Source organism: Calidris pugnax, unplaced genomic scaffold, assembly GCF_001431845.1.
Source record: "Calidris pugnax isolate Ruff unplaced genomic scaffold, ASM143184v1 scaffold593, whole genome shotgun sequence".
Taxonomy (NCBI): Eukaryota; Metazoa; Chordata; class Aves; order Charadriiformes; family Scolopacidae; genus Calidris; species Calidris pugnax.
Genome location: NW_015092181.1, coordinates 29,704 through 41,034, shown reverse-complemented (window position 1 = coordinate 41,034; position 11,331 = coordinate 29,704). Strand labels below are relative to the sequence as shown.

At 42.7% G+C, this 11,331-nt stretch overlaps 1 long non-coding RNA gene across 1 annotated transcript in view; it reads right to left on the bottom strand.

Annotated features, from left to right (window-relative positions):
* Positions 1 to 236: 236 nt before the first annotated feature.
* Positions 237 to 11,331, bottom strand: part of LOC106900255 — a 12,990-nt gene continuing 1,895 nt past the window's right edge. Inside the window, exons 2-3 of the long non-coding RNA XR_001414126.1 lie at positions 2,506 to 2,591; positions 237 to 316 (exon numbers count right to left, since the gene is read on the bottom strand). This is a non-coding gene — a long non-coding RNA (uncharacterized LOC106900255). The remainder of the gene's footprint in view (positions 317 to 2,505; positions 2,592 to 11,331) is intronic.

Genomic DNA, 11,331 nt, shown 5'->3' with positions numbered 1-11,331 from the left:
CCTGGGACAGAAATTGTACAGGCCAGTACCAGCAGGAGTAGTTTTTTATCTGAAAACGAACAATTGAAATCAGCTGGATAAACAGATCAATCCAAGATGAGGATAAACCAAAATGGAAATTATTTCCCTGCCACTACACAGATGATCTTAAATCAATATATTTGGCTGTCTAGAGTATTTCTATGTAATTCTATAAAAGAATTACGGTTACCAATCTTACCTAATTCTGTAAAGGGATGAAATACTTTGTCGCACTTTCAAATCCTGGGAAGGCAGCAAGGAGATGAAGAAAGATGAGCCAGCTTCTTACCATTTGCTACAGAAAAGGTCATAATATTCATTATTCCAACTATGAATTGGGTATCTGTATTTACAATGTTTAACAAGTCTTGCTTAGTGCTGAAGCCAAGCTGCTCATTTCACCCATACTCATCTACTGTCATCATTGACGGCTGACTTCCAAACATGGCCAGACACCAGTTTACATGGCAGGGGTCATGAGACATTCTTGCATCCTGAATCAGGATTTAGAAATGCCATGTGCCAAGCTTTAGAAGCACGCAGAGCATTTGCAACTGAGCACCTGCAGAAATCCCATTTCCTGACAAAGAGAGGCCTCCAGTATTCATGTTTTTCTCCTGCTCTTAGCCCATGCTGTAAGGAAATGTGGCCTGAATAATCCTTTTATAGCTACACAGGGAAATGTTCTTGCTTAGCATTTACCCCTGCTCATGCAGGTTCAGTGGGAAGGTGGCTGAGCAATCAGCAAAGATACACAGAATGAAAAGCCTGGCTGATGGGATAAGACCAAAACCATGCACAGGGCAGGGATATAAAATGGACAAGCAGGTTATCAGAGATACTGGAAGGACTCTGGCAACTTTAGGAGGACAGGAACCTAAGGAGTCACATTAAATTTGGTGTTAATGCTGACAGTGACATATACAGACACAGCCAAAAGAGGGACTGGTGCATGGTCATGGAAATGGAGGCCAGGAGGACTGTTGCTGGCAGCATGTTAATAATCACAGAGTGTAGGACTGCACAGAGATCTCTCCCAGGTCAGTGAGAACAGTCCAAGGGGAATAAATTGAAGGCAGAGTTTTGGAGGGGCCGGTTGTGAGACCAGCAATGGGAATGACTCTGAAAGCTTACACTGTAAGACTCCCTGCTCTGCAAGGCACTCCCAGAGAACCTCCTGCTGCAGGTCTGGGTTGCCCTTGCTCTAAGCTGCCATCTTCCTTTTGAAAGCTGTGATTCCCTTATCGCAAGAAAACTGCGTCCTTGTCCTGTCCTTTCACTCTAACCCCAGGTTGCTGCTACTTTATCTCTGACATGGGCTACCTGAGCCCCCTCCTCAAACTGTAGTTGCTACCTCCCAACCATCCACATGTCTATATGCCCCCACATCATCTCCTTATCCTCCATTTCCCCAACACTGTCCCCTGTGGCTGCTTCATAACCCCTGATTATCTCTGATTTTGTCTTCTTCCCTTGCTGCTGGCTTTGGCAGTGTAAGTGTGAAGCCCAAGCTATCACGCGTAGCAGACTATCAGCTTGTACATTGTTCTGTGCCTTATCTCACTTTTGCTGGGCTGCTTGCTGGGGCTTCAAACAAACAACACTGAACAACTGTGAAGCCCTACCAGCCCTCAGTATTTTTCACACACTGCCGTGTACCTGTATTGGATCTTCAGCTGACAATACAGGTTTGGCAGTTTAGAGATCAACCATTTGTCACGGCCCTGCTGGTCTTTAGTGGTCCCTCAGACTCATTTTGGGAACCATCATCCATCACAGTGCTGTGCAAGCTCAGTGTGTGCAGAGTGTCATCCACTATTTCCCATTTCCACAAGGAAATGCTAGAACAATTTTTGTCTGCTAAATACTGGGTATAAAAATCAGGTCCCTGTGGCACACTCCCTTTTCCGTCATTCCTGCTGATCAGCTCTTCCTCTGGGTCCTTGAGGGGACCTACCCCCTCCTCTTGGCCATGACAACATACATTCAAACAGCTGCTAGGGCTGGATGAAGCACCTGCTCTGGGCAACAGCAGCTGGAGTTCATTTTGGGTCCAAAGGGCCGAGGCCAAGCAGGCTGACTGCATGTGCACTAATCCAGTATCATCACCAACTCCACCAACAACAGGTGCCTCTTTGAAGAGGGAGGGGAAAACTATTTGGGGAGGAATCAGAGCTTTATAAAGGACATTATGGGCCAAGTCCTCAGCTGGTAGATGCTCAGTTAAAGCATGTACTCTCTTGAAGTTATACGAGTAATGCTCATATACACCAGTAAAAGATTTGGCCCATTCTTCAGTGCTGTTTCTCTCTTTTTTTGGTTTTCCTAAGGATTTTTCATCTCCTCTCTTTGCTCTGCATTGACCTTCTTTTAAAAAATGAAAAGAAACCTTCCTGTCCCTTGTTTCAGATCAAACACGCGAAAGTCACAAACTACATATACTAGACTTCAACATCCTCCTCTACATAGGTAACACAATCTTACTGTTGCCTGATGTGTCCCTCAGTGCTGCTTGAGTCCTGGAGTCCAGATCATGAGCAGGCATCAACAGGAACAAGGGTGATCCCATTCTGTAACAAATAAAAACCCCATCAAGGTCCCTTAAGAGAAGTCTTTCAGCACAGGCATCATAAGAATTGCCATGTATTTGCTCAGGCCAGTGGTCCACACAGCCCAGTGCGTTATTTCAATGCACAGCCAATAAAAAATGACATAGGCAGAACACAAAAAAAAGTCCTGCCAGAAACAGCTACTGGACAAACTGTCTCCAAGGAAAATATTCTTATCTCATTTTGCTAGAAGTTGGTTGATGACCCAATGCATATACATCTCTTTTTGAAGTCCCTCTTAGTGTATTACTGAGAATGTTTGTATTAATGAAAGCATCTATGTTTTCTCTTTTCTGAGTCCTGCCACTCTGAGCTCCAAAGGTCAGTTCCGTAAATCTGGTCTCATTCCTTGCAGTTACCTGTGTGCCTGTTTCTAGAGAACCTCGGAGGTCTCTAGAGCTTGAGAATGGAGCTGGATTCACAAAGGCAGTGCTGCAGAGCACTGCCAAAACCACTCTGCTGACACATGAGCAAAAGCAGGTTTTCCAAATTCCTGTTGATGCACTATTAGAGGAAAACATGACCTTGCTGAAAGCTGCTCATGTGAACTGGTCACAGCCTTCACAACATAGTACTCCAAAAATTATTTTCCTGAACTGTACACCTTTTAATTCATGACTTTCCAGGACTTAGATTTGTTTAAGTAATTTTTCCCTTGGGATCATGTCTCAGATGGGTTATATTACAAAAAGAAGCAAAGTGGAGACAGTTGAAGGAGTAGAGCTGGTGGTGAGAATTAGCACAGGCAGAAAAAATAGCCTCCAATCCATAACAATTACTGGCATCTCATCCACAAGTACACACATGTGTAAACTGTACTCTGTTGGCTTGCCCATTGAAATAAGTCAACAAGAATTTCCCTTGACAAACACAGGCTAGACAGCACCATTTCCTCAACAATGAAAAGACATTCTCATCATTCTCTGGTAAGACCCCACCTAGAGTAATGTGTCCAGCTCTGGAGTCCACAGCACAGGATGGACATAAACCTGTTGGAACAGGTCCAGAGGAGGGCCACGAAGATAATCAGAGGGCTGGAGCACCTCTGCTATGAAGACAGGCTGAGAGTTGGGGTTGTTCAGCCTGAAGAAGAGAAGGCTCCGGGGAGATCTTATAGTGGCCTTCCAGTGCCTAAAGAGGGCCTCCAGGAGAGATGGGGAGGGACTCTTTATCAGGGAGTGTAGCAATAGGAAGAGGAGTAATGGTTTTAAGCTGAAAGAGGGTAGATTTAGACTAGGACTTAGGAAGGAATTCTTTACGATGGGGGTGGTGAGGCACTGGAACAGAGAAGCTGTCGATGCCCCATCCCTGGAAATGTTCAAGACCAGGCTGGATGGGGCTTTGAGGAATCTGTGGGAGGTGTCCCTGCCCATGGCAGGAGGCGTGGAACTCGATGATCTTTAAGGTCCCTTCCACCCGAACCATTCTATGATTCTATGATTCACACAACCACACAGTTGTCCAGTGCTAGAAACATATTCTCAGCTGCTGCAGGCTCACAGATTCCCCTTGAGGCTTTAACCACAGTTCCAAAGCTGGAAAACATCAAAGCATGTACAAACATACAAAGAAGGCAATATTGCACACTTCTGCATCAGTTTTGTCTACATTTATGCCTGAGGGAACCACATGGCAATCACTACTTTGCATACTTAACACTGAACAGTATGGATACCTATATGTTCCTGCCCTTCACAGCGAAAGCAATAAAACATTCCTACCATCTGACAGGCACTGAGCTTTTCCTAACCCTCTGAATCCTCTCTGCAGCTTGCTGTCACTGGGCACATTTCACGCAGGCCAGCTGCACAGGATTTATTCAACCAGTTTTGGAGTATCAAAGCTAACTTTTTTTGTCTTTGCCCCAGGCAAGCACTTGGTATGCAGGATTTAAATCAGAGAACAAAATGTTCTGTGAAATTTGTAAATACTCATCACAGTAATTTCTGAATTCTAAAAAAGATAGCAACTGGGCCTACTGGTTTAAAAATCAAAAAGTAAAGCGTTTCGCTCACATCACTGTAACGTCACTGTGTCCTAAACTCCAGAATAAATAACTTCCCAAGATTATCAATTAACGGTGATGACTGTCTGAAGTGATAGGAATGAAACACACTCTGAGTTACACCTCATACATAATTCCAGTGAAATCAGGAGAAGGCCCAATTCAAGAAGCGCTCTGCATGAAGATGCTGAAATTGAATATAACTTGTTTGATCCTTGAAAACTGGCACAAAAGACTGCCTTGGACATATTGCCACAAACAGACTACAATCTAACACCTACACTTAAAACACTTTTCTGATGTTTTTAAAGCCAGTAAAATGGAATTGGGCAGAAAATGATAGGGAAAGAGATACCCTAGGGAATCAAGACACTTACACTATGAAGGATGTAGAGGGCCTATAAGAGGTGTTTTGAGCAGAAAGCAGCAATAAAGGGTCATTTGTGACCGGAATTAGAAGAGGAATTACTTCATTGGAATTTAGCATAGCCTTTAGGGTCAATGATGTTTGAATTAAATTATCCACTTCTGGTTTGTCTGATTCATCACCACTGAATCCATATTACTACAAAATTTAAACCAAACATTTAGCTAATGAATGTTCACATTAAAGTTTCACATAAAGAACCTTTTCATATTTTTTTCTCAAGCAGTTTCATTTAAATTTTGAAAGGATTCTTTTTCGAACAAAAACTGTAAAAAGGGCTTATTATTTTTTTGTGAATACGAAAGCTAAAACATTTAGAATAATTTCCTCTTCACCTGCACATTTTACACACCTCTCACCCCATCTGTGGCTTTAATTTCTTCTCTCTCAAGCGAAGTAGCAAATGGCATCAGTCAAACCATTTAATTGCCGGGAGTACCTGTACTTCAGAAGCAGGTGCTCCTGGTACTAGCAGGGACTCTCTGAACATTGATTATCAGTAGCATACAGCAGTAAGACAATAAATGGTTTCTGGATCTTCATCCCATATCCGTAGTTTACTTATGCAAGCCTGAATATTCTGAGTATGTACAGAGAGTATCTGGTCATGCTCACCTCAAAGAGGTAAGTCTGAAGCTCCCTCAAAGGCTATATGGAGCACAGAGTGCACCTACCAAAGTTTACACTGCCTGGAAGGCATTGCCTGCCGTCACTGATTTCAGATGGCACAGATTGTACACAAAAAGGCCTTTTTCAACATGTCAAGTCTTATTATCTCATTTGCCCAAAGTAAGTACAAATTCTTATCCACAGCCGTGGAAAGGAAGGTAGAACAGAAAGGCAAGGTATACGAAGTATGACAGACTTTAGGCAGTTTGGGATTGCACAACCTCCTTATGCAACATGTTGCCTGGGGTGCGCCACATGTTTTCAGAAATACCACAGAATCTCCTTAAATTTGCTCCAGTGCTGAGACCCAGTGGCTTCAACCTGCAATAAGTGACTGGACTTAAAATGCAACACAGACAGATTGCAAGGATGAGCCTTAAATTTTCTAGCATATGCTTTTTTAAATGTGGCTTGAAATAACAATTGCAATGCAGGTGAATCCTGACAATTTATGCTTAGTCCTAAGCACAGCCTCTTTAAAAAAATCAGACAGGTACTATCAGCCAGTACCACTTGAAATTACTAGTCCACTTACAGCTTAAGTAGGTTTATAAGAGAAGAAATGGAGATTGAAGGGCCAAATATCATGCTGCTGACTAGGCTGAAGCTTGCTCAGCCTGGCTGCCGGCCCTCTGTAGCCAGCAGGCAGAGAGGCAGGGAGCACAGAGCCTCCAGGGCTCCAGTTCCCCTTGCTGCCTCTCTGTCCAAACCAAACCACCAGCTTCCTGAGCGCTGGCAGAGGCAGGGATCTTAAAGATACAGACGAGCTGAGAAGCCTGTACAGCACACTTAACAATTTTGAAAAGGAGAAAAGACTAGGGGAGAACAACTCAGTGTAGATGAATCGTCAATATTTAAAATTGTATTGGAAAGAGTGAAACATGTTTAAGAGAAAGTAGTAATATATAGCTCCTAGACACAAGTTAGTAGAGGCTATGGTGTTTTACCTGCAGCCCCAGCATTAAGAAGTCTACACACATGTACACAGTCACATGCACTCAAACATGGCCATATGCGGCTTGACTTGAGGTGGAACAGGATAGCTGAAGGTGTCAAACACAAACCAGGTTGCAGCAGGACAACAGTCACAGCCAAAAGTCTACCTATGCAGTTAGCTGAGATGCAGCTACATCTTCCAGGCTTGACTGCAGAGCTCACCCACACCCACACAAACCCCCCAAACCCGCTGCTGGGATGGAGCTTTCTATGCAGGCAGGATGTGCCCTCAACACCAAAGTCCCAGGGCAGCTCTGAGCATCAGCCACAGTGCACACGGAGGCTCCCCGTTGCGCTGCAGGGCACTGGGCCTCTCCGAGCCCCTGCAGCACCTTCCCAAGAGGAGATGAGGCCGCCTGTCTCCTCACGCCATTACCTGAAGCAAACGCTCTGCTACTGGAAGGGTCCCACGGTAAAAGCAAGTGTTAATTACATGTAATCTAATTTAAGTACTGCAGAGAAGACAATTAGGAAACCCTTCTACACCTGTTCTGTGACATAAGGTTAAGATAAATTTTGCTTGTATTTCAGAAACTCTCATGAGCTTGTCTTCTCCATTTGTTTTAGATGCAGCACAGACACGCGCAGGGCCATATTCTGTTTGAATGACAGGTTTCAATCAGTAAGGTTTCAAAGAGTGCTATATACATCACAATGGTTTGTATTATCCAGTGTTTGGAAAGTTCCTTAAGGAAGAACTTCCTTGCAAAAGAAGACAGACAAAATGAGCCAACTTCTCAATATCTGTGCCATGCAGGCTTGTGCCAAGAAAGCCCGTGGAACTGAACTGCCTGAGATAAAAGCTACACCAGAGGCACAAAGTGTTGCAACTTTATCAGGCCACTGGTGCAAAGAGGGAAAACTGAATGAAGGCAAAAAAGACATGGCTGTTTCTACAGAGCTGAAGAACAGTCCTCAGACATCTCAACCGGCTTTTAACACTGCAGTAATGGATGTTTTGCAAATACAAAAATATCAGTGAGCAGAAGAAAATCTTTTATTCTCTAGAAAAGAAATGCAAAGGAAAACAAGGTTTTGGAGTATTTGAGGTGAGTGCCAAAAAAAGACACTTCAAAAATTACTTCCAAAATCAATATTAACCCAAGCATTTTACAAGCAGAATTTCATTGTGATATCTCATTTTAGTAAACTGAATATATAAAAAAAACACGCAGATACAGCAGTGCATAGCAATTTTGAGTACCTATAAGGCCAAAAAATAAACTCCTGTCTGCTCTGATACCAACAAGACTGACTTCAAAGGGACTAGGCTTTAACTTTTACTTTTGGGAAATCCTTCTCTTGTATCACTAAAACATGCCAATTTCGCACCATGACAACAAACTGGAACTTTCCATTTTCCCAGTGACATATAGGCAGAAAGCATTTCCTAGAATGTCCACGTCACAGCCTGGTCACAGTGCTACTGTCACCCCAGAGCCATCTCATGTTTTGCTAATGACTGTTTTTACTGTAAGACAGTTTAAAAAAGTTATTTTTCTATGCTTACTTAAGTAGCAGCCTCACAAATTTCAGGCTGCTTTTTTAACTTTATGAGTCATGCAGTGCAAAAAGGCAACAAAACAACCCAGAAGTCTTGCTGGATTTTTCCTCCATGCAAAAAGGAAATAAAAAAGAGTGGGATCAGATAAAATAGTGAAATGAAGCACCTGTTGAGAACAGAAAAGCATACTGAAAAACGGGTTAAGTGACTTCAAGTCCAATACAAGCAATTGTGAATTCATGGGTGTTCATACGAATCATTCTCCATTTCCTGCCAGAGAGCTTAGGTTTCACTCATGAATGAAGAAGGCTAATTCACAGGCATACATACCACACATTTATTTATTTATTTATTTATTGCTTTTTCCTCACATAGCCCTCTGTTTCCATTATAGCTATTGATGGGCACTGAATGATCACATACAAAAAAAGTTTGGCAGTGTTAGATACACTAGTTGCTACATACATGAAAAATATGTCACATCTAGAAAGAAGCCTGCAGATGGTAGCTGGATAGAAGCAAGAGCCACAACCTTCACTACCGTGGTTAAACAGCAAAAAATATCAACTCCAGACTACAAAGTGCAGCTTAAAAGTCCTGGCTTTAAGTGAGAGAGAATCGACGTAGAAAATGGCTAGAACCATCTAAATGTTTGCAAAGTAGTCTCAGCAGAAAAGATATTTTCAGATGACTGCTAAAGCCCACTGACAGTAACAGTCCTCTCTGCTGCACTCTGCCAAAGAATGAAAAGAAATGAGGGGCCGGGGGGGGAGGGGGGTAATAACTTTTCTAAAGCATACAGTTTGGGAGAGACACGAAACTTCCTCTTCAGTTTAGGACAGGCAGGAAAAAAAAAGTAACCTATCTTAAACACAACCCTACCTAATAGCAGGCAGCTGCACTTACTCCATGCCATGTTGAAATGTTGTAACTAAGAAAGTAATTGAATAAAGTGCTTGTTCCCCAGGATACAGCATTTCTTAAAAACCAATATTCGAGATCACAAGTTTTTGGAACAGATGAGACTCTCCTCAGTCCAGACACAACCGGCATGTGACACCACCTCATTCTATGTTGCAAGAATCCCTACATCACTTTGTAATGCTTTTTTTTTTTTCCACAATACATTTGATTACAATACAAATGACATGTATTTCATTTAGTTCTATGAAGCACAAAAACCAAATTGAACAGTGTTCTCATAAAAAGAGGGGTTAAAGAACAGATGGAGATTAAGGAAATTTAGAGTCGGTTTTCAGATCAGGCCCATTCATCATAGGTGGCCTTAAGAAATGTCTTCTGTCTTAGCTCTCCACCACTGAAATGTGGTAACTTAATACTGCCTTCTAAGGGACCAGAAGTTCACTAATACAGATATAAGCATCTATGACCTGATACGCTCAAAAATTGTCATGAACACCCAACTAACAAAACACAACTATAAACTTTTCCACAGACACACTACCTAACTTGCTTTCTATTGTGATTTCAGACTGCAAATTATTTTAACTGTCGACAGAAAGGAGGTCATCAAGTATACACACACGCAGACACCACACCACTCTCCTGAAGCTGTCGAAGGATTACTCTAGAATAATAAAACACTATTTTACTGTCTAAATCAAAGACAGTTGCAATGGAGGGACCTAAAAGGTAACTGTTAGAAGTACATCTGCCCAGCAAAAGTCCCTACTGCCCCAGTGAAAAAAGCACCCTTATTGAGAACTTTAGAACAAGGTCATTTATTGTTTAACTGTCTTGTGAATGAATACATTGCAATTTATGAATTTCTACAGGTATACTTTACTCACATGCAATTTTACTCAAAAGCTTAAAATAAGCATATGCTTAAATGTTTAGGTTTTTTTAAAGTGAACACAGCACACTCTTTTATATTTTATTTGCTGAAACTTCTAATTTAACTATAGCATGAAGAACTAGAAGAATGAAAAAATGGACAACTACAGTAAACAAAGAGGGACAAATAACATATGAGATGGAGGCACCAATCGAGAAGTATGTTTCTCATGAGCAATTTTCTCACATCTTTACCTGACTACTCTCAGATGAAGTGGGCTCTGCTGCAGGTAGTCAGATTCAATAACAATTAAAATGTGCAAGGGAGTAACGGTTCCGCCCTTAGCATCCCGGATCTGTGAGGGAGTGGTGTCATCTGCTAGAAAATATTCCACAGAATGGCATGTAACATTAAGCTTACTAAACAGAAAGTTACTGAACAGAAAGTTATCAAATTCGACAGGTCTTGAGATTACTCGTATTTCCACTCTGCTGGCTAGAATCTAATAAAGGTAAATAAATGCTCAAGCAGTAACATGCAGAGCTCCATCCATATGGTAAAGCAGCAGAAAAAGTCAGAAGCCTGCATTTTGAAGCTACTACACAAATTGAGGATTATTAAATTTCTAAAATACTTGGGGTGGTTTAATCTGCCCATATAGGACCAGTTTGCCAAAAACTTCTAGCCGTAAATCAATAAAGGCAAAAGATTTATCCTGTAGCCAAGACCTATATAAATAAACTGTTCCGTTCCCAAGGTTTTTTCACAGATTGCTCGCTCCTCACGACAAGCGACCAGCACCTGCTCTGGCCTCGACTCTGCCACGCTGCGCTTTCACACATCCCTCCCTAATAAAAGGAGATGATTTTGAACCCCCTGGAGGTGTTCCAAAGACGGGTTGATGTAGTGCTGGGTGATACGGTTTAGTGATGGTGTTGCTTTTTGTTGTGTGGGTGTTTATTTTTGTCAAAATTAGGTTGACGGTTGGACAAGATCAAGATGATCTTTAAGGTCCCTTCCAACCTAGAAGATTCTGTGATTATGAGATATTTAAGCGTGGGCATCCCCGGCGACCATCCCTCAAACAAACGCTGAAAAACGACGGTGGGCCCTTCCTGCCCTGGCGACCCACGGCTGGCAGAAGGAGGGGCCGAGCGCTGGGGCTGAGGGGCGAGCTGCCGCGGGCACCTGCCGAGTGGGCCACCGCCGGCTACTGGCGGCGCAGGCCGGGCTGCGGCGGAGGTCGCCCAGAGGGATGTGGTTCCCCGAGCGCAGAGAGCGCCCGCGGGCACGCACGAAATG